Below are 20,496 nucleotides of genomic sequence, written 5' to 3'. Positions count from 1 at the left end.
GGACTTCATCAGGAAGTCTTCACACAGATCACATATCGGTGGGAACTGCCACAGGTGGACATGATGGCATCCCGCCTCAAAAAAAAAAAAAAACTACAGAGGTATTGCGCCAGGTCAAGAGACCCTCAAGCATTAGCGGTAGACGCCCTGGTGACACTGTGGGTGTTCCAGTCGGTCTATGTATTTCCTCCTCTTCCTCTCATTCCCAAGGTGTTGAGGATAATAAGAAAAGGAGGAGTGAGAACAATCCTCATTGTTCCAGATTGGCCACGAAGGACCTGGTATCCAGATCTGCAAGAAATGCTCACAGAGGACCAGTGGCCTCTTCCTCTAAGACAGGACCTGTTGCAACAGGGGCCCTGTCTTACCGCGGCTGCGTTTGACGGCATGGCGGTTGAACGCCGGATCCTAGCAGTAAAGGGCATTCCGGACGAGGTCATTCCTACGCTGATAAAGGCTAGGAAGGACGTGACAGCTAAACATTATCACCGTATATGGCGAAAATATGCTTCTTGGTGTGAGGCCAGGAATTCTCCTACAGAGGAATTCCAGCTGGGCCGTTTCCTTCACTTCCTACAGTCAGGAGTGAATTTGGGCCTAAAATTGGGCTCCATTAAGGTCCAGATTTCGGCCCTATCCATTTTCTTTCAAAAAGAGTTTGCTTCTCTACCAGAAGTTCAGACGTTTGTAAAGGGAGTGCTGCATATTTAGCCTCCTTTTGTGCCTCCAGTGGCACCTTGGGAGCTTAACGTGGTGTTAAGTTTCCTGAAATCACACTGGTTTGAACCACTTAAAATGGTGGAGTTAAATATCTCACGTGGAAGGTGGTCATGCTATTAGCCTTGGCTTCGGCTAGGCGTGTGTCAGATTTAGCGGCTTTGTCACATAAAAGCCCCTATCTGGTTTTTCATATAATTAGAGCGGAATTGCGGACCCGTCCACAATTTCTGCCAAAAGTGGTGTTATCTTTTCATATGAACCACCCTTTTGTGGTGCCTGTGGCTACTCGTGACTTGGAGGATTCCGAGTTACGGGATGTGGTCAGGGCTTTGAAGGTTTATGTAGCCAGAACGGCTAGAGTCAGGAAAACGGAGTCGCTGTTTATCCTGTATGCATCCAACAAGCTGGGTGCTCCTGCTTCAAAGCAAACTATTACTCGCTGGATCTGTAACACGATTCAGCAGGCTCATTCTGCGGCTGGATTGCCGCTGCCTAAATCAGTTAAAGCCCATTCCACTAGGAAGGTGGGCTCTTCTTGGGGGCGGCTGCCCGAGGGGTCTCTGCATTACAACTATGCCGAGCTGCTACTTGGTCAGGTTCAAACACTTTTGCAAAGTTCTACAAGTTTGATACCCTGGCTGATGAGGACCTATTGTTTGCTCAATCGGTGCTGCAGAGTCATCCGCACTCTCCCGCCCGTTTGGGAGCTTTGGTATAATCCCCATGGTCCTTACGGAGTCCCCAGCATCCACTAGGACGTTAGAAAAAATAAGATTTTACTTACCGGTAAATCTATTTCTCGTAGTCCGTAGTGGATGCTGGGCGCCCGTCCCAAGTGCGGACTTCTTCTGCAATACTTACACACCGATAACAGAGCTGATTTAAAACATAAGCGTGCTTTTTATTTTACACAATTAAAAACAATACTAAAAATCACATTTAGAAGACTATATCCTAAATACCGGTTGAACCTGCAAAGCATATCATAATTAGCACAATTGGCATGGTGCAATTCTGAACCTTTATGTTGATGTTTTATCCATGAATTAATTCAAGCAGATCTGATATGTAGAAACTCTTTCTAGCGTGGCAGTCTCTTGCAAAGCAGTGATTAATTAATAGTAGTAAAGCTGATCAATTAGTAGCAGCAGGTGAGGCAATAATTGGCAATTCACACTGTGACAAGCTTTATCAGGTAGTTGCAGAGAGTATTCCAAGCAATATTAGTAGGTTAATGCATGCTGTGATTTGGACTGTCAGGCTTATATAGAGTCCGTATTAGTGATAAATACAACCTGCTTCAAGGATCCAGAATTGACCCTTTATGGACCAATAATTGGTGTCTCCCGACTCCTGGTGCTTTTAATAACCGTTTTTGTGGGTCTTATCCGGAGTATCCCAAAAATGGTCCAGGCATGAGCAGGTGAAAAAAACTTGAACCTCCGGTACCGGACAGCTGGTGAAGACTCTTACGCGTTTCTCCACCTATCACTTATTCAGCGGCTTCCTCAGAGAAGTGTATCATCATCACTCCGTGTTTCCATTTAAATAGCAGAGATTCTCCCGCTTGCAGGGGCGCAACGCTCGTCACGTGTCCATGCCAATCCTCATTGTCGGGACGGAGCGCATACGTCAGCGGACTCCAGCGTACTAGTGACCTCCCATAGTCACATGACTGCGTCTCAGGTCTCGATTAGAGATACATTGTTGCTTTGTTGATGCAATATTCAAGAACGTAAATACATTCCACTTAACTTCCAAAGAAGAAGTAATCAAACAGTCCGCTTAATACCCTATAATCCTAACAGAATTCAGTTACACGGAGTTATAGTTCCAAAGAGTGAATTATTATATCCTACTCAATAGAGTTATACAAACATATACAATTAAAAAAAATTTTTTTATAAATAGCTAAATGCACACACTACATATACATTTTAATGCACCTACTTGTCCATATATTTAGTATTAATAGTTTTTAGAAACTTTCAAGTTAATAATTTTATATATATGTATATATTTCAGTTATTCATTATTTTCTATTTTCTATTATTTACACCACTCAGATGTTTCAGAGAGGAAAATATAAATTTTCCCTCACTTATAAACATTCAGTTTAGATATATCTAAGGAGTATAAGTGCATTTGCACATGGACAGAGGAAATATTACTCGAAATATCTCTCAAAAAGACTTTGAACAAATAAGACACCAATTGTTATCACCTAGAACTAGATAATTGTCTCTAACAACATCTATGGGGTATATGCAATTGCGGTCGAATTCCCGAAATTGTCGAATTTCGGGAATTTTTCGCCCAAAAAAAAAATTTGACAATGCAATTCAGTACTTTCCGACAAAAAAACGGACTTTCAAAATTCGATTTTTTTAAATTCGACTTTTGACAAATTCGACTTTTTTGCAATGATACACATGCTGCAATTCGACCAAAGTCTATTTAATGGAAGTTTGGAAATTCGACAACAGTGCTTTTAGACAGTAAATTCGTCATTTTCAATCCGCAACACTTTGGAGGGTGAAACTAATAAAAAAAATTTAAAACATGTTTTTTTTGTGGGTTTTTTTCTTGGTAATATCATATCTATTTATATTAGAAGGGATTAGGTACTTGGTTTGTCTTTTTTGGAGGCACAAGTATTATTTATATATTTTTAAAAATATTTTTTATTTTTTGTGTGTGGATGGAATGTTAAAATCCCTGAAAAAAATGGCGTGGGGTCCCCCCTCCAAAGCATAACCAGCCTCGGGCTCTTCGAGCTGGTCCTGGTTCTAAAAATGCGGGGGAAAAATTGACAGGGGTTCCCCCGTATTTTTAAAACCAGCACCGGGCTCTGCGCCTGATGCTGGTGCAAAAAATATGGGGGACAAAAAGAGTAGGGGTCCCCCGTATTTTATACACCAGCATCGGGCTCCACTAGCTGGACAGATAATGCCACAGCCGGGGGTCACTTTTATACAGCGCCCTGCGGCCGTGGCATTAAATATCCAACTAGTCACCCCTGGCCGGGGTACCCTGGGGGAGTGGGGACCCCTTCAATCAAGGGGTCCCCCCCCCAGCCACCCAAGGGCCAGGGGTGAAGCCCGAGGCTGTACCCCCCCATCCAAGGGCTGCGGATGGGAGGCTGATAGCCTTGAGAAAAATGACAAGAATATTGCTTTTTCCAGTAGTACTACAAGTCCCAGCAAGCCTCCCCGCAAGCTGGTACTTGGAGAACCACAAGTACCAGCATGCGGGAGAAAAACGGGCCCGCTGGTACCTGTAGTACTACTGGAAAAAAATACCCAAATAAAAACAGGACACACACGCCGTGACTTGTACAACTTTATTACATACTGCCGACACACACATACTTACCTATGTTGACACGAAGCAGTCGGTCCTCTTCTCCAAGTAGAATCCACGGATACCTGAAAATAAAAGATAATTATACTCACCTTCCAGCGTCCAGAGATATATCCACGTCCAGAAAATAATCCAGGTACTTGGCAAAAAAACAAAACGCAAATACCCGTGCCAGCGGACTGAAAGGGGTCCCATATTCACACATGAGACACCTTTCCCCGAATGCAGAGACCTCTATGTGACAGCTGTCACAGAAAGGTCTCTTCAGCCAATGAGCGAGTGCAACGTCCTTGCACTCTGCTGATTGGCTCTGTGCGCGTCTGAGCTGACAGCGCATCGCAAAGCCTCTCCATTACTTTCAATGGTGGGAACTTTGCGGCTAGCGGTGGGGTCACCCGCCGGTCAGCGGCTGACCGCGGGTAACCCCCCCCCCCCGCTGACGGCAAAGTTCCCACCATTGAATATAATGGAGAGGCTTTGCGATGCGCTGTCACAGCACAGACAGCGCACAGCCAATCAGGTGAGCGCCACGTAGTAGCGCTTCCTGATTGGCTGAAGGGACCTCTGACAGGAGTCACGTGGGGTCCCGGCACATTCGGGGAAAGGTGTCTCATGTGTGAATATGGGACCCCTTTCAGTCCGCAGGATCGGGTCATTGCGTTTTGTTTTTTTGCCAAGTACCTGGATTATTTTCTGGACGTGGATGTATCTCTGGACGCTGGAAGGTGAGTATAATTATCTTTTATTTTCAGGTATCCGTGGATTCTACTTTGAGAAGAGGACCGACTGCTTCGTGTCAACATAGTTAAGTATGTGTGTGTCGGCAGTATGTAATAAAGTTGTACAAGTCACGGTGTGTGTGTCCTGTTTTTATTTGGGTATTTTTTTCCCAGTAGTACTACAGTTACCAGCGGGCCCGTTTTTCTCCCGCATGCTGGTACTTGTGGTTCTCCAAGTACCAGCTTGCGGGGGAGGCTTGCTGGGACTTGTAGTACTACTGGAAAAAACAATATTCTTGTCATTTTTCTCAAGGCTATCAGCCTCCCATCCGCAGCCATTGGATGGGGGGGACAGCCTCGGGCTTCACCCCTGGCCCTCGGGTGGCTGGGGGGGGGGACCCCTTGATTGAAGGGGTCCCCACTCCCCCAGGTTACCCCGGCCAGGGGTGACTAGTTGGATATTTAATGCCACGGCCGCAGGGCACTGTATAAAAGTGACCCCCGGCTGTGGCATTATCTGTCCAGCTAGTGGAGCCCGATGCTGGTGTAAAAAATACTGGGGACCCCTACTCGTTTTGTCCCCCGTATTTTTTGCACCAGCATCAGGCGCAGAGCCCGGTGCTGGTTTTAAAAATACGGGGGATGCTCTGTCAAATTTTCCCCCTCATTTTTAGAACCAGGACCAGCTCGAAGAGCCCGAGGCTGGTTATGCTTTGGAGGGGGGACCCCACGCCATTTTTTCCCGTTTTTTCCCGTATTTTAAAATCGCGGCAAAATCCGGCAAATCGGCCGTTTTTCGCCCGCGGGAATGTCGAATCCGTTTTTCATTGAATATGGTGAATTCCGGCAGCCACCTGCCGGAATTCACCTGTCGAATTGTGTCGAATTAAAAAACGGCGATAATTTGCCGCATATACCCCTTAATCTCTATAATAATCAGAATAAAATATATTTTTATATTTTCTGTACGTTATATTATATACAGAGCAATTAATGTTATGGAGGAAATATTCTACAGGAGGATGGGTGGCAATCCCACCGCCCTTTTCCAAAAGAGACTTAAACATTTGTTGGACGATGGGGTCCAATCAGGAGCCATTTCAAAGGAAACCATGCACTTTTTGTTTTGTAGTCACCCGGTTACCCCCACATTTTATTATTTACCAAAAATTCACAAGTCACTTTTTGCACCACCTGGGAGACCTATTATTTCGGGAGTGGGTTCCCTCACTAACAATCTTTCCTTTTTCGTTGATTATCACCTACAGGGCTATGTTGAAAAATTGAAATCATATATCAGTGACACTAAGAGTTTTTTGAATTTGGTGAACGACGTCGTTTGGAAGCCAGGATCCTTCCTGGTAACCTACGACGTGGAGTCACTTTATTCTAATATCCCTCATGAACTAGGCATCCAAGCTATTGAACACTATTTGAGAAATTATGCACAAGTTGAAGTAAATTTAACTGAATTTATTCTGGAATCAATTCGATTCATCCTCACTCACAATTACTTCACTTTTGATTCTTTTTATTATCTACAGACACGGGGGACTGCCATGGGGACCAGGTTCGCCCCGAGCTTTGCAAACCTATAAATGGGGCTCTTTGAGGAGCAACATGTGTGGGGGAGCGAGCTCGGGGGGAACGTGGCCCTCTATGGCAGGTATATAGATGATTTATTTATGATTTGGACGGGGGATTTAACTACACTGCATGCTTTCACGGAAAATCTTAACAATAATCTTTTTGGTCTTAGGTTCACTTGTTCATTTAGTCCAATCAGTATTAATTTTCTAGATATCACTTTGACTGTACAAGAGGATAAATTTGTCACACATACGTATGTAAAGCCAGTGGATCAAAATAGGTACTTGCATTATGAGAGTTCCCATATGGAGGGGTGGAAAAAGAATATTCCTAAAAGCCAACTGGTTAGGCTGAAAAGGAATTGTTCATCAAATACTAAGTTTAGACAACAGGCGGATAGGATATTGGAATCCTTTGAGGAACAAGGTTACCCTCGTGAATTATTACAAAAAGCACTAACAGAAGTAGAAAAGATGGATAGGGATTCATTGTTAGTGGAAAAAAAGTGATGGAATAGATAAAGAAGGCATTTCTAGGTCTCTCACTTTCACCACCCAATATAATAGCCATGCTAGGGAAATAAAAAAGATCATAAGAAAGAACACCAACTTGCTATGTCTGGATGAGATACTAAGAGAACAGATAAATCCTCTGGGACAAGTCACTTTTAGGAAATCAGAAAATCTCAAATCCAAGTTAGTACATAGTCATTTTACAAACCCAGAAACATCTACCACTTCGTTAGAAACTTGGCTGCCGTCAAAACCAGGCGGGTTCCATAAGTGGGGAAGAAATGCATGTACTACATGTATGTGCACCCCTAGAAAGAGTCTAAGCTTCAGCTCATCTTTTACAAAGGAAACCTACCAAATAAAGAAATTTCTTAATTGCAATTCGACCTACGTGATTTATTTAATCACATGTGGTAAACAGTACGTGGGACGTACAACACGTACCCTCCATGTACGATTCTCTGAACACAGGAGAAATATCCAAAAGGGTCTCAACACTCACCCCCTCTCGCTCCATATATCACGTTGCCAAAAACAAGGTTTGAATGAAGTAACAATAAAAGCAATAGAACAGGTAGGGGTAACTAAACGTGGAGGAGATAGATTTAATCTACTATGTAAGAGAGAGGCGTATTGGATCTATGTTCTAGGAACCCTAATACCAGGTGGTCTAAACGATATGGTTGAATTGAACAACATTTAATATGAACGGCTACATTCTTTTATCCCTTTTATTTTTATTTTATTTCATTGTATTACATTTATTTCTATTTCCTCCATAACATTAATTGCTCTGTATATAATATAACGTACAGAAAATATAAAAATATATTTTATTCTGATTATTATAGAGATATAGATGTTGTTAGAGACAATTATCTAGTTCTAGGTGATAACAATTGGTGTCTTATTTGTTCAAAGTCTTTTTGAGAGATATTTCGAGTAATATTTCCTCTGTCCATGTGCAAATGCACTTATACTCCTTAGATATATCTAAACTGAATGTTTATAAGTGAGGGAAAATTTATATTTTCCTCTCTGAAACATCTGAGTGGTGTAAATAATAGAAAATAGAAAATAATGAATAACTGAAATATATACATATATATATAAAATTATTAACTTGAAAGTTTCTAAAAACTATTAATACTAAAGGTATGGACAAGTAGGTCCATTAAAATGTATATGTAGTGTGTGCATTTTGCTATTTATTTTTATTTTTTTATTTATTTTATTGTATATGTTTGTAGAACTCTATTGAGTAGGATATAATAATTTACTCTTTGGAACTATAACTCCGTGTAACTGAATTCTGTTAGGATTATAGGGTATTAAGCGGACTGTTTGATTACTTCTTCTTTGGAAGTTAAGTGGAATGTATTTAAGTTCTTGAATATTGCATCAACAAAGCAACAATGTATCTCTAATCGAGACCTGAGACGCAGTCATGTGACTATGGGAGGTCACTAGTACGCTGGAGTCCGCTGACGTATGCGCTCCGTCCCGACAATGAGGCTTGGCGTGGACACGTGACGAGCGTTGCGCCCCTGCAAGCGGGAGAATCTCTGCTATTTAAATGGAAACACGGAGTGATGGTGATACACTTCTCTGAGGAAGCCGCTAAATAAGTGATAGGCGGAGAAACGCGTAAGAGTCTTCACCAGCTGTCCGGTTCCGGATGTTCAAGTTTTTTTCACCTGCTCATGCCTGGACCATTTTTGGGATACTCCGGATAAGACCCACAAAAACAGTTATTAAAAGCACCAGGAGTCGGGAGACACCAATTATTGGTCCATAAAGGGTCAATTCTGGATCCTTGAAGCAGGTTGTATTTAGCACTAATACGGACTCTTTATATAAGCCTGACAGTCCAAATCACAGCATGCATTAACCTACTAATATTGCTTTGAATACTCTCTGCAACTAACTGTTAAAGCTTGTCACAGTGTGAATTGCCAATTATTGCCTCACCTGCTGCTACTAATTGATCAGCTTTACTACTATTAATTAATCACTGCTTTGCAAGAGACTGCTATGCTAGAAAGAGTTTCTACATATCAGATCTGCTTGAATTAATTCATGGATAAAACATCAACATAAAGGTTCAGAATTGCACCATGCCAATTGTGCTAATTATGATATGCTTTGCAGGTTCAACCGGTATTTAGGATATAGTCTTCTAAATGTGATTTTTAGTATTGTTTTTAATTGTGTAAAATAAAAAGCACGCTTATGTTTTAAATCAGCGCTGTTATCGGTGTGTTTGTATTTATGTAACTTTGAAGGGTAGAGTACTCTCCCTACATTTAATAGCTGCGATTGAAACAGTGTTCTTTAATTAAATATTTCATGCACACACATTCTTTTTAGCTGTTAGCGCCAAGCTGTTTGTTTGTTTGTGGTTCTGCAATACTTGTATATAGTTATTGCTGCGATAAGGGCTATGTTATTGTTGCATCATTGTTGAACTGATGCTCTATTATTGTTCATACTGTTGACTGGGTAAGTTTATCACAAGTTATACGGTGTGATTGGTGTGGCTGGTATGAGTCTTGCCCTGGATTTCCAAAATCCTTTCCTTGTACTGTCAGCTCTTCTGGGCACAGTTTCTCTAACTGAGGTCTGGAGGAGGGACATAGAGGGAGGAGCCAGAGCACACCAGAATCTAAATTCTTTCTTAAAGTGCCCATGTCTCCCGCGGAGCCCGTCTATTCGCCATGGTCCTTACGGAGTCCCCAGCATCCACTACGTACTATGAGAAATAGATTTACTGGTAAGTAAAATCTTATTTTTGAGGGTTTTCAAATTCAGGATGGAGTGCCTGCGCTCGGTTATAGCAGGTCTAGAGAGGCGTGGTACTTTTATGATGTCCATCGATATCAAGGATGCTTATCTTCATATTCCAATTTGGCCTCCACACCAGAGTTTTCTCAGGTTTGCAGTCAAGAATTTGCTTTTTCAATTCCAAGCCTTTACCTTTCGGTCTTTCCTCAGCACCTCGAGTTTTTACAAAGGTCATGGCAGTAATGATGGCGCACTTACGCTCTCAGGGAGTGAATATTGTTCCCTGCTTGGACGACTTGCTTCTAAAGGCTCACTCGGAAGAGAAGTTGGTGAGCGATATGTAAAAAAATATAAGTGAAGGAGTAAGCGCTATTGACCACGAAATGTTGCTAATTACCTTTCTCAAACAAGGAGCAGTACTGTATTTTTGGTACCACAATTTTTATTATAAAGTGTATATGCAAACACTTAAAATCAAACAAAAAACAAACCTTAAAACACAATAAATTACTTGGTCTCGGTGCTGGTTTTAGATGTTTAAAGTATCTCACCAGTAATTCGGGGTGCGGTGGGCTAAGCTTAATTTTAAAGCAAAGAATAAGGGTCCCGGGCTGGAAGCTCGGCACCACCGCAGTTGGCATAAACACTCCCCAAGGCAAAGCTTTCAGGCACTGATCCATTTCTGAAACCACAGCAAGTCCGTGCGACGCATTTTGGTCCTATTGGACCTTTTTCAAGAACAGATACTGAGATGTGCTACTGCAGGGGATTTTATACCTCTAGTCCGGATATTGGTTTCCCCCTTTTCCTGTCGATTCCTGCGGTCGGAAGTGACGTTTGCGTGTCGCCTCCGACTTCCGTTTGCATTCCGTCGTATCTCGGGAGGAAATGGCATATACGTTTATCCCGGGCGGAAGTGACATATGCGTGTCACCTTCTATTTCCTGTTGTAGTCTGGGAATACGTTTCTTATTTCTTTCTGAAGTACTTAATTTCAATGGAAGAGACAAATACATATCACCTCATATCTCCACTTCTCAAAATCGGATAAAAACGGGTATCTCCATTGTTGACAAAAGGGGAATTTATTCATAATAAACTTTTTCTTGGGATAAAAATGGTTTCTTCTTGTACGTTGCCAATACAACATGTGGGCTTTATTTCAAACAAAGATTAGATTTCTCTTCATTAAGAATAAGTACTGGTCGTCCACTCCAAGATAACTATTGCCGTACTTAGTATTCCCGCAAAGTCATTTCCTATATGGGAGTGGAGGACTTTCCTGATTCCATCTGATAATATTTTCCTTTCAGTGGTACATGTAAAAAAATATATATAGAAGAAAGAAATGGTTACATAAATGCAAAAACATGGAAAAAAAACCTTAATCCAAAAACCATTTCTCTGACGTCCTAGTGGATGCTGGGAACTCCGTAAGGACCATGGGGAATAGCGGCTCCGCAGGAGACTGGGCACAAAAGTAAAGCTTTAGGACTACCTGGTGTGCACTGGCTCCTCCCCCTATGACCCTCCTCCAAGCCTCAGTTAGATTTTTGTGCCCGGCCGAGAAGGGTGCACACTAGGGGCTCTCCTGAGCTTCTTAGTGAAAGTTTAGGTTTTTATTTTCAGTGAGACCTGCTGGCAACAGGCTCACTGCATCGAGGGGCTAAGGGGAGAAGAAGCGAACTCACCTGCGTGCAGAGTGGATTGGGCTTCTTAGGCTACTGGGCACCATTAGCTCCAGAGGGACCAAACACAGGCCCAGCCTCGGAGCTCGGTCCCAGAGCCGCGCCGCCGGCCCCCTTACAGAGCCAGAAGCAAGAAGAGGTCCGGAAAATCGGCGGCAGAAGACATCAGTCTTCAACAAGGTAGCGCACAGCACTGCAGCTGTGCGCCATTGTTACTCAGGCACACTTCACACTTCGGTCACTGGAGGTGCAGGGCGCTAGGGTGGGGCGCCCTGAGCAGCAATGTAAACACCTTGGCTGGCAAAAATACACCACATATAACCCCCAGGGCTATATGGATGTATTTTAACCCCTGCCAGAACTCACCAAAAAGCGGGAGAAAAGGCCACCGAGAAGGGGGCGGAGCCTATCTCCTCAGCACACGGGCGCCATTTTCCATCACAGCTCCGCTGGAAGGACGTCTCCCTGACTCTCCCCTGCAGTCCTACACTACAGAAAAGGCTAAAAAAGAGAGGGGGGCACTAATTTGGCGCAGTTTTGATACTAACAGCAGCTATAAAGGGAAAAGCACATTTTATAGTGGTATTCCTGTCTATATATAGCGCTCTGGTGTGTGCTGGCATACTCTCCCTCTGTCTCCCCAAAGGGCTAGTGGGGTCCTGTCCTCTATCAGAGCATTCCCTGTGTGTGTGCGGTGTGTCGGTACGATTGTGTCGACATGTTTGAGGAGGAAAATGAGATGGAGGTGGAGCAATTGCCTATTATAGAGTTGTCACCCCCTAGGGAGTCGACACCTGAGTGGATGAGCTTATGGAAGGAATTGCGTGACAGTGTCAGCTCTTTACGACAGACAGTTGACAACATGAGACAGCCGGCTACTCAGCTTGTGCCTGTCCAGGGGTCTCAAACGCCATCAGGGGCTCTAAAACGCCCGTTACCTCAAATTGCAGACACAGACACGGATACTGACTCCAGTGTCGATGATGAGGAGACAAACGTGACTTCCACTAGGGCCACACGTTACATGATTGAAGCAATGAAAAATGTATTGCATATCTCTGATAATACAAGTACCACTAAAAAGGGTATTATGTTTGGTGAGAAAAAACTGCCTGTAGTTTTTCCTGTATCCGAGGAATTAAATGAAGTGTGTGATGAGGCGTGGGTTTCCCCCGATAAAAAACTGATAATTCCTAAAAGGTTATTGGCATCGTACCCTTTCCCGCCAGAGGATAGGGCACGTTGGGAAACACCCCCTAGGGTGGATAAAGCGCTCACACGCTTGTCTAAACCGGTAGCACTACCCTCTCCTGATACGGCCGCCCTAAAGGAACCTGCCGATAGAAAGCTGGTGAATATCCTAAAATGTATATACACTCACACGGGTGTTATACTGCGACCAGCAATCGCCTCAGCCTGGATGTGCAGTGCGGGCCTGGCGTGGTCGGATTCCCTGACTGAAAATATTGATACCCTAGATAGGGACAGTATATAACTGACTATAGAGCATTTGAAGGATGCATTTCTATATATGCGTGATGCACAGAGGGATGTTTGCCGACTGGCATCAAGAGTTAGCGCGCTGTCCATTTCTGCAAGAAGAGGTTTATGGACGCGGCAGTGGTCAGGTGATGCGGATTCTAAAAGGCACATGGAAGTATTGCCTTATAAGGGGGAGGAGTTATTTGGGGTAGGTCTATCAGACCTGGTAGCCACGGCAACTGCTGGAAAATCCACATTTTTACCCCAGGTAGCTTCTCAACCTAAGAAGACGCCGTATTATCAGGCGCAGTCCTTTCGGCCCCATAAGGGCAAGCAGGCAAAAGGCGCCTCATTTCTGCCCCGTGGCAGAGGGAGAGGAAAAAGGCTGCAGCAAACAGCCAGTTCCCAGGAACAAAAGCCCTCTCCCGCCTCCGCAAAGTCCTCAGCATGACGCTGGGGCTTTACAAGCAGACACAGGCACGGTGGGGGCCCGTCTCAAGAAGTTCAGTGCGCAGTGGGCTCACTCGCAAGTGGACCCCTGGATCCTTCAGGTGGTATCTCAGGGGTACAAATTGGAATTCGAGACGTCTCCCCCTCGCCGTTTTCTAAAGTCTGCTTTACCGACGTCTCCCTCAGACAGGGAGGCAGTATTGGAAGCCATTCACAAGCTGTATTCCCAGCAGGTGATAATCAAGGTACCCCTCCTACAACAGGGAAAGGGGTACTATTCCACACTATTTGTGGTACCGAAGCCGGACGGCTCGGTGAGACCAATTTTAAATCTAAAATCCTTGAACACTTACATACAAAGGTTCAAATTCAAGATGGAGTCACTCAGAGCAGTGATTGCAAACCTGGAAGAAGGGGACTATATGGTGTCTCTGGACATCAAAGATGCTTACCTATATGTCCCAATTTACCCTTCTCACCAAGGGTACCTCAGGTTTGTGGTACAGAACTGTCACTATCAGTTTCAGATGCTGCCGTTTGGATTGTCCACGGCACCCCGGGTCTTTACCAAGGTAATGGCCGAAATGATGATACTCCTTCGAAGGAAGGGAGTTTTAGTTATCCCTTACTTGGACGATCTCCTGATAAGGGCAAGATCCAGGGAACAGTTGGAAGTCGGGGTAGCACTATCTCAGATAGTGCTGCGCCAGCACGGTTGGATTCTCAATATTCCAAAATCGCAGCTGATCCTGACGACACGACTTCTATTCCTAGGGATGATCCTGGACACAGTCCAGAAAAAGGTGTTTCTCCCGGAGGAGAAAGCCAGGGAGTTATCCGAACTAGTCAGAAATCTCCTAAAACCAGGCCAAGTCTCGGTGCATCAATGCACAAGGGTCCTGGGAAAGATGGTGGCTTCTTACGAAGCAATCCCATTCGGCAGATTCCACGCAAGAACCTTCCAGTGGGATCTGCTAGACAAATGGTCCGGGTCGCATCTTCAGATGCATCAGCGGATAATCTTGTCACCAAGGACAAGGGTGTCTCTCCTGTGGTGGTTGCAGAGTGCTCATCTTCTAGAGGGCCGCAGATTCGGCATTCAGGACTGGGTCCTGGTGACCACGGATGCCAGCCTGAGAGGCTGGGGAGCAGTCACACAGGGAAGAAATTTCCAGGGCTTGTGGTCAAGCCTGGAGACATCACTTCACATAAATATCCTGGAGCTAAGGGCCATCTACAATGCTCTAAGCCTAGCAAGACCTCTGCTTCAAGGTCAGCCGGTGCTGATCCAGTCAGACAACATCACGGCAGTCGCCCACGTAAACAGACAGGGCGGCACAAGAAGCAGGAGGGCAATGGCAGAAGCTGCAAGGATTCTTCGCTGGGCGGAAAATCATGTGATAGCACTGTCAGCAGTGTTCATTCCGGGAGTGGACAACTGGGAAGCAGACTTCCTCAGCAGACACGACCTCCACCCGGGAGAGTGGGGACTTCACCCAGAAGTCTTCCACATGATTGTGAACCGTTGGGAAAAACCAAAGGTGGACATGATGGCGTCCCGCCTCAACAAAAAACTAGACAGGTATTGCGCCAGGTCAAGGGACCCTCAGGCAATAGCTGTGGACGCTCTGGTAACACCGTGGGTGTACCAGTCAGTGTATGTGTTCCCTCCTCTGCCTCTCATACCCAAGGTACTGAGAATCATAAGAAGGAGAGGAGTAAAGACTATACTCGTGGCTCCGGATTGGCCAAGAAGGACTTGGTACCCGGAACTTCAAGAGATGCTCACAGAGGACCCGTGGCCTCTACCTCTAAGAAGGGACCTGCTCCAGCAGGGACCCTGTCTGTTCCAAGACTTAACGCGGCTGCGTTTGACGGCATGGCGGTTGAACGCCGGATCCTGAAGGAAAAAGGTATTCCGGATGAAGTCATCCCTACCCTGATCAAAGCCAGGAAGGATGTAACCGTACAGCATTATCACCGTATTTGGCGTAAATATGTTGCGTGGTGCGAGGCCCGGAAGGCCCCTACAGAGGAATTTCAACTGGGTCGTTTCCTGCATTTCCTGCAAACAGGACTGTCTATGGGCCTAAAATTAGGGTCCATTAAGGTTCAAATTTCGGCCCTGTCGATTTTCTTCCAGAAAGAACTGGCTTCAGTTCCTGAAGTTCAGACATTTGTCAAGGGAGTACTGCATATACAGCCTCCTTTTGTGCCTCCAGTGGCACCTTGGGATCTCAATGTAGTTTTGGGGTTCCTAAAATCACATTGGTTTGAACCACTCACCACTGTGGACTTAAAATATCTCACATGGAAAGTGGTAATGCTGTTGGCCCTGGCTTCAGGCGTGTCTCAGAATTGGCGGCTTTATCCTATAAAAGCCCTTACCTAATTTTTCATACGGACAGGGCAGAATTGAGGACTCGTCCTCAATTTCTCCCTAAGGTGGTTTCAGCGTTTCACTTGAACCAGCCTATTGTGGTAGCTGCGGCTACTAGGGACTTGGAGGACTCCAAGTTGCTGGACGTAGTCAGGGCCCTGAAAATATATGTTTCCAGGACGGCTGGAGTCAGGAAATCTGACTCGCTTTTTATCCTGTATGCACCCAACAAGCTGGGTGCTCCTGCTTCTAAGCAGACTATTGCTCGTTGGATTTGTAGTACAATTCAGCTTGCACATTCTGTGGCAGGCCTGCCACAGCCAAAATCTGTAAAAGCCCATTCCACAAGGAAGGTGGGCTCATCTTGGGCGGCTGCCCGAGGGGTTTCGGCGTTACAACTTTGCCGAGCAGCTACTTGGTCAGGGGCAAACACGTTTGCTAAATTCTACAAATTTGATACCCTGGCTGAGGAGGACCTGGAGTTCTCTCATTCGGTGCTGCAGAGTCATCCGCACTCTCCCGCCCGTTTGGGAGCTTTGGTATAATCCCCATGGTTCTTACGGAGTTCCCAGCATCCACTAGGACGTCAGAGAAAATAAGAATTTACTTACCGATAATTCTATTTCTCGTAGTCCGTAGTGGATGCTGGGCGCCCATCCCAAGTGCGGATTGTCTGCAATACTTGTACATAGTTATTGTTACAAAAATTGGGTTGTTATTGTTGTGAGCCATCTTTCCAGAGGCTCCTCTGTTATCATGCTGTTAACTGGGTTCAGATCACAGGTTATACGGTGTGATTGGTGTGGCTGGTATGAGTCTTACCCGGGATTCAAAATCCTTCCTTATTGTGTACGCTCGTCCGGGCACAGTATCCTAACTGAGGCTTGGAGGAGGGTCATAGGGGGAGGAGCCAGTGCACACCAGGTAGTCCTAAAGCTTTACTTTTGTGCCCAGTCTCCTGCGGAGCCGCTATTCCCCATGGTCCTTACGGAGTTCCCAGCATCCACTACGGACTGCGAGAAATAGAATTATCGGTAAGTAAATTCTTATTTTTAACTCAAAATCACCATTATGGCCCATTGGTTTAAGTGTATTTAGTTCAAATATCCATCTCATTTCTCCCTGTGCTAGCAATTTTTCTATATTTTTATTTCACCAATTTGATTTTACTTGTTGAATAACTAAAACATTTTATATGTTCCACACCTTTATTATGTTTATTGCAAAAATGCTCGGATAATGGATGTGTCATGAGTCCTTTCTTTATATTATAGACATGTTCTGCCGCCCGAGTCTTTAAGGCACCCAAGAATTTCTAACTGCACACGGTTGGATCATAAACCTTCAGAAGTCTCGGTTGCAACCGACGCAATATCTTCAGTTCCTGGGCATGTTCATGGACAGTGTGCTTCAGATGATCTTTCTCCCTCAGGACAAGATACAATCTTTTCAGGAGTCTGTTTGTCTGGTGCAACAGAGTGTCAATTCATCTTTGCATTCGACTTCTGGTAAAGATGGTAGCTGCTTTCGAGGCGTGCAGTCTGTGTACAGTCGGACAACGCCACGGCTGTGGCATACATAAATCAGCAAGGAGGAACCCGCAGCAGAGCTGCTATGAGGGAAGTCACCAGGATCCTGGTTTGGGCCGAGAGACATGCAGAAGCCATATCACAGTTTTCACACTGGGGGTGGAGAACTGGGAGGCCGATTACTTAAGTTGTCAGGATATGCATCCAGGCGAATGGGAATTGCATCCGCAAGTGTTTCAACAACTGGTAGATCGTTGGGGACTCCCACAAATAGATCTTATGGCATCCAGACGGAACCACAAACTTCAGCAATACTGTTCTCGCACCAGAGATCCCAATGCGGAGGCAGTGGATGCGTTAACGATTCCCTGGAGGTTCCGCTTTGTGTATTTTTTTCCTCCGTTCCCCTTGATACCTCGTCTACTCAAGAGGATCATTCGGGAGAGGGTCACGGTTCTACTCGTGGCTCCAGACTGGCCTCGCAGAACGTGGTACAGCGACCTACATCGATTACTTGTAGACGACCCGTGGCCTCGTCCTCTGCAGCCGGATTTGCTAATACAGGGACCTTTCGTTTATCCAGGCTTACGACTGCTACGTTTGAGGCGTGGCTGTTGAAAGGGAGATCCTAAAGCTCAAGGGTATTCCTTTGTTAGTCATTTCTACCTTAATGAGTGCTAGAAAGGTGGTCACTTCTAGGCACTATTACCGTGTGTGAAAGGCATATATTTCATGGTGTGAGCAGCGTCCGTTTTCTGCTACTTCCTTTCGATTGGCAAAGTTTCTCCTTTTTCTCCAGGCTGGTTTTTCGGCCGGTTTAAGTGTTAGATCTCTAAAGGTTCAGGGCACGGCCCTTTCGATTTTTTTCTAGATGAAGTTGGCGTTACTTCTGGAAGTACAGGCTTTCATTCAGGGAGTTATCGGGCTTAAGCAACCGTTTATTCCTCCTACAGCTCCTTGGGATCTGGATATAGTACTGTCCTTTTTGCAATTATCTTTATTTGAACCTCTGAAATCAGTGGAGCTTAAGTTTCTTACGTGGAAGGTAGTGTTGCTTTTGGCCCTGGCTTCGGCTCGGAGAGTTTCCAAATTGGGAGCTCTTTCCTGTCGTCCGCCATATTTCATGAAGATAGAGCGAAACTCTGCACACATCGGTCTTTCTTACCTAAGGTAGTTTCTGCATTTCACATTAACCAGCCTATTGTGGTCCCGGTTCTCTCTGGTGATTCTCCTTCGACGCGACTGGATGTTGTTAGGGCCTTGTGTATTTATGTAGAGAGAACAGACGTTTTACGCAAGACAGAAGCTCTGTTTGTTTGTTTTGTATGATGCTGCCAAACCGGGATGACCGGCCTCAAAACAGACTTTGGTTAGATGGATCAAATTTACCATTAGACAGGCTTATCTAGCAGCCTCTCTTCTGCTCTGAGTACGGTGTCAGCTCTTTCCACGCGGTCGGTGGGTTCTTCTTGGGCGGCTGCTTGGGGAGTTTCTTTGACACAGTTGTGTAGAGCGGCAACTTGGTCGGGGAAACATGCCTTTGTCAAATTTTACAAATTTGATACTTTTGCTGCTTCAGCTTCTCAGTTTGGCTGAGCAGTGCTGCAGGACTCTCAGCGCTGTCCCGCCCGAAATGGGATCTTTGGGACGTCCCCACCGTGAAGACCTTCCAGTGTCCCCTAGTGGATGAAAGAGAAAACGGGATTTTGGTACTTACCGGTAAATCCATTTCTCCGATTCCACAGGGGACACTAGACGCCTTCCCAGCGCTGGGTGTCTCTTTGTTACTTTCCTTTTCTCAGGTTTTACCATTTTACGTTAGTATATGGTTATTTACCTGTTGGGTTGACTGGTGACATTTACGGTTCGTTAATGTTTTTTACTGTTGTTTCTTCTCAATTTTTCTTTTACTTTCATCTCCTCCTCTGTCAAGTGATTCGAGCTGTCTCCTCTCGGTCTCAGTTTTCAAACTGGTCTGTAGGGAAAGACATAGAGGGGAGGAGCCAGTCACAGTTCTAAAGAATTTAAAGTGCCTGCTCCACTTAGCCACCATCTATGCCCCACCGTGAAGACCTTCCAGTGACCCTTGTGGAATCGGAAAAATGGATTTACCGGTAAGTACTAAAATCCCGTTTTCCAACAGTTAAATAACCCCCCCATTGTGTTTTTGTTTGTTTTACCTTAATACTATGCCAAGTCTTTTGAAATACATAAAACGCAGCGGCAGCAAATAAGTACAGATGAAGGATTGCTAAACTGCCATTACTAAAACGGATTACAGATTTGTCCTTGTACATCTTTGCTCCATGCTCTACAAGTCACGTTATACATAATTCTTGAGAGCCGTGACTCTAGCGCCAAGCGTCTTTTTTTGCGTTATTTATGCTTAAATGCGCCTTAGATACAAAGTAACGTAGAATGAAGCACACACAGCTTCTGCTGATTAAAATGATATGCAGCATGCCTATATTCTGTGTGTGACTGCTACTGTATTTGTATACAAAATGGTATGCGTCAGTGTTTTCATGGAAAACACTGTAACGTTGGATTTCGGATGCAAATAGAGCCGCAGTTACACACAGAAAATAGGCATGCTGCATATCATTTTAATCAGCAGAAGCTGCGTGTGTGTCCTATTACATTACTTTGCGTGTAAGGCGAATTTTTGCGTAAATAATGCAAAAAAAAACACTGCACTACTGAGTCACGGCAAGGGCTGTTTAGCGTGACTTCAGCAATGATGTAAGAGGACACATCTGTAGAGTAGAATTTATTTAATGCACTCAAGATTTTGTGTTTTTCAAATGTATTTGCTACCATTATTTATAATGTGTTGGCAAAAATTTGTTGACACTCAATGGGGCAGATTCAATTCACCGCAGTTTACCACTCGAGTAAAGCTCCGTATAAGGCCGGAGCTATAAACTTTTTAGTCCATTTTCCTGCACTGTAAACCACCTGGTAAATCCATAGATTTTGCGTTAAGTGCAGGAATTTATGGGTTACCCAGCATGTTAAATCTCGGAGGGTACATTTAACGTGTATATTTACGTACCCTCTTAACTTGATAACTGTTAAGTTAATCAAGGGTTAACAGTTATCAAGGGTTATCAACCCTTGATTGTAGCGATCAGTGCTAACACTCTACGGGGAAAACCCTGCGGATAATTGAATCTGACGTAATGTTAGATGCAATTCTATTCTCCATTGCCTCACCATCTCGGAATATTTAGATTGGTTTATGGGTGCTAGATTAGCCCACCAAAAGCAGAAAGGCTC

The 20,496-nt window shown here is 44.6% G+C and overlaps 1 protein-coding gene across 16 annotated transcripts in view; it reads left to right on the top strand.

Moving 5' to 3' along the window:
* The window catches only part of MYCBP2 (MYC binding protein 2), a 705,517-nt gene that overhangs the window by 484,138 nt on the left and 200,883 nt on the right, over positions 1-20,496 (top strand). The gene's annotated exons all lie outside the window — the stretch shown is intronic.

Source organism: Pseudophryne corroboree, chromosome 2, assembly GCF_028390025.1.
Source record: "Pseudophryne corroboree isolate aPseCor3 chromosome 2, aPseCor3.hap2, whole genome shotgun sequence".
Lineage (NCBI taxonomy): Eukaryota > Metazoa > Chordata > Amphibia > Anura > Myobatrachidae > Pseudophryne > Pseudophryne corroboree.
This window is presented reverse-complemented; position numbering and strand designations above follow the sequence as displayed.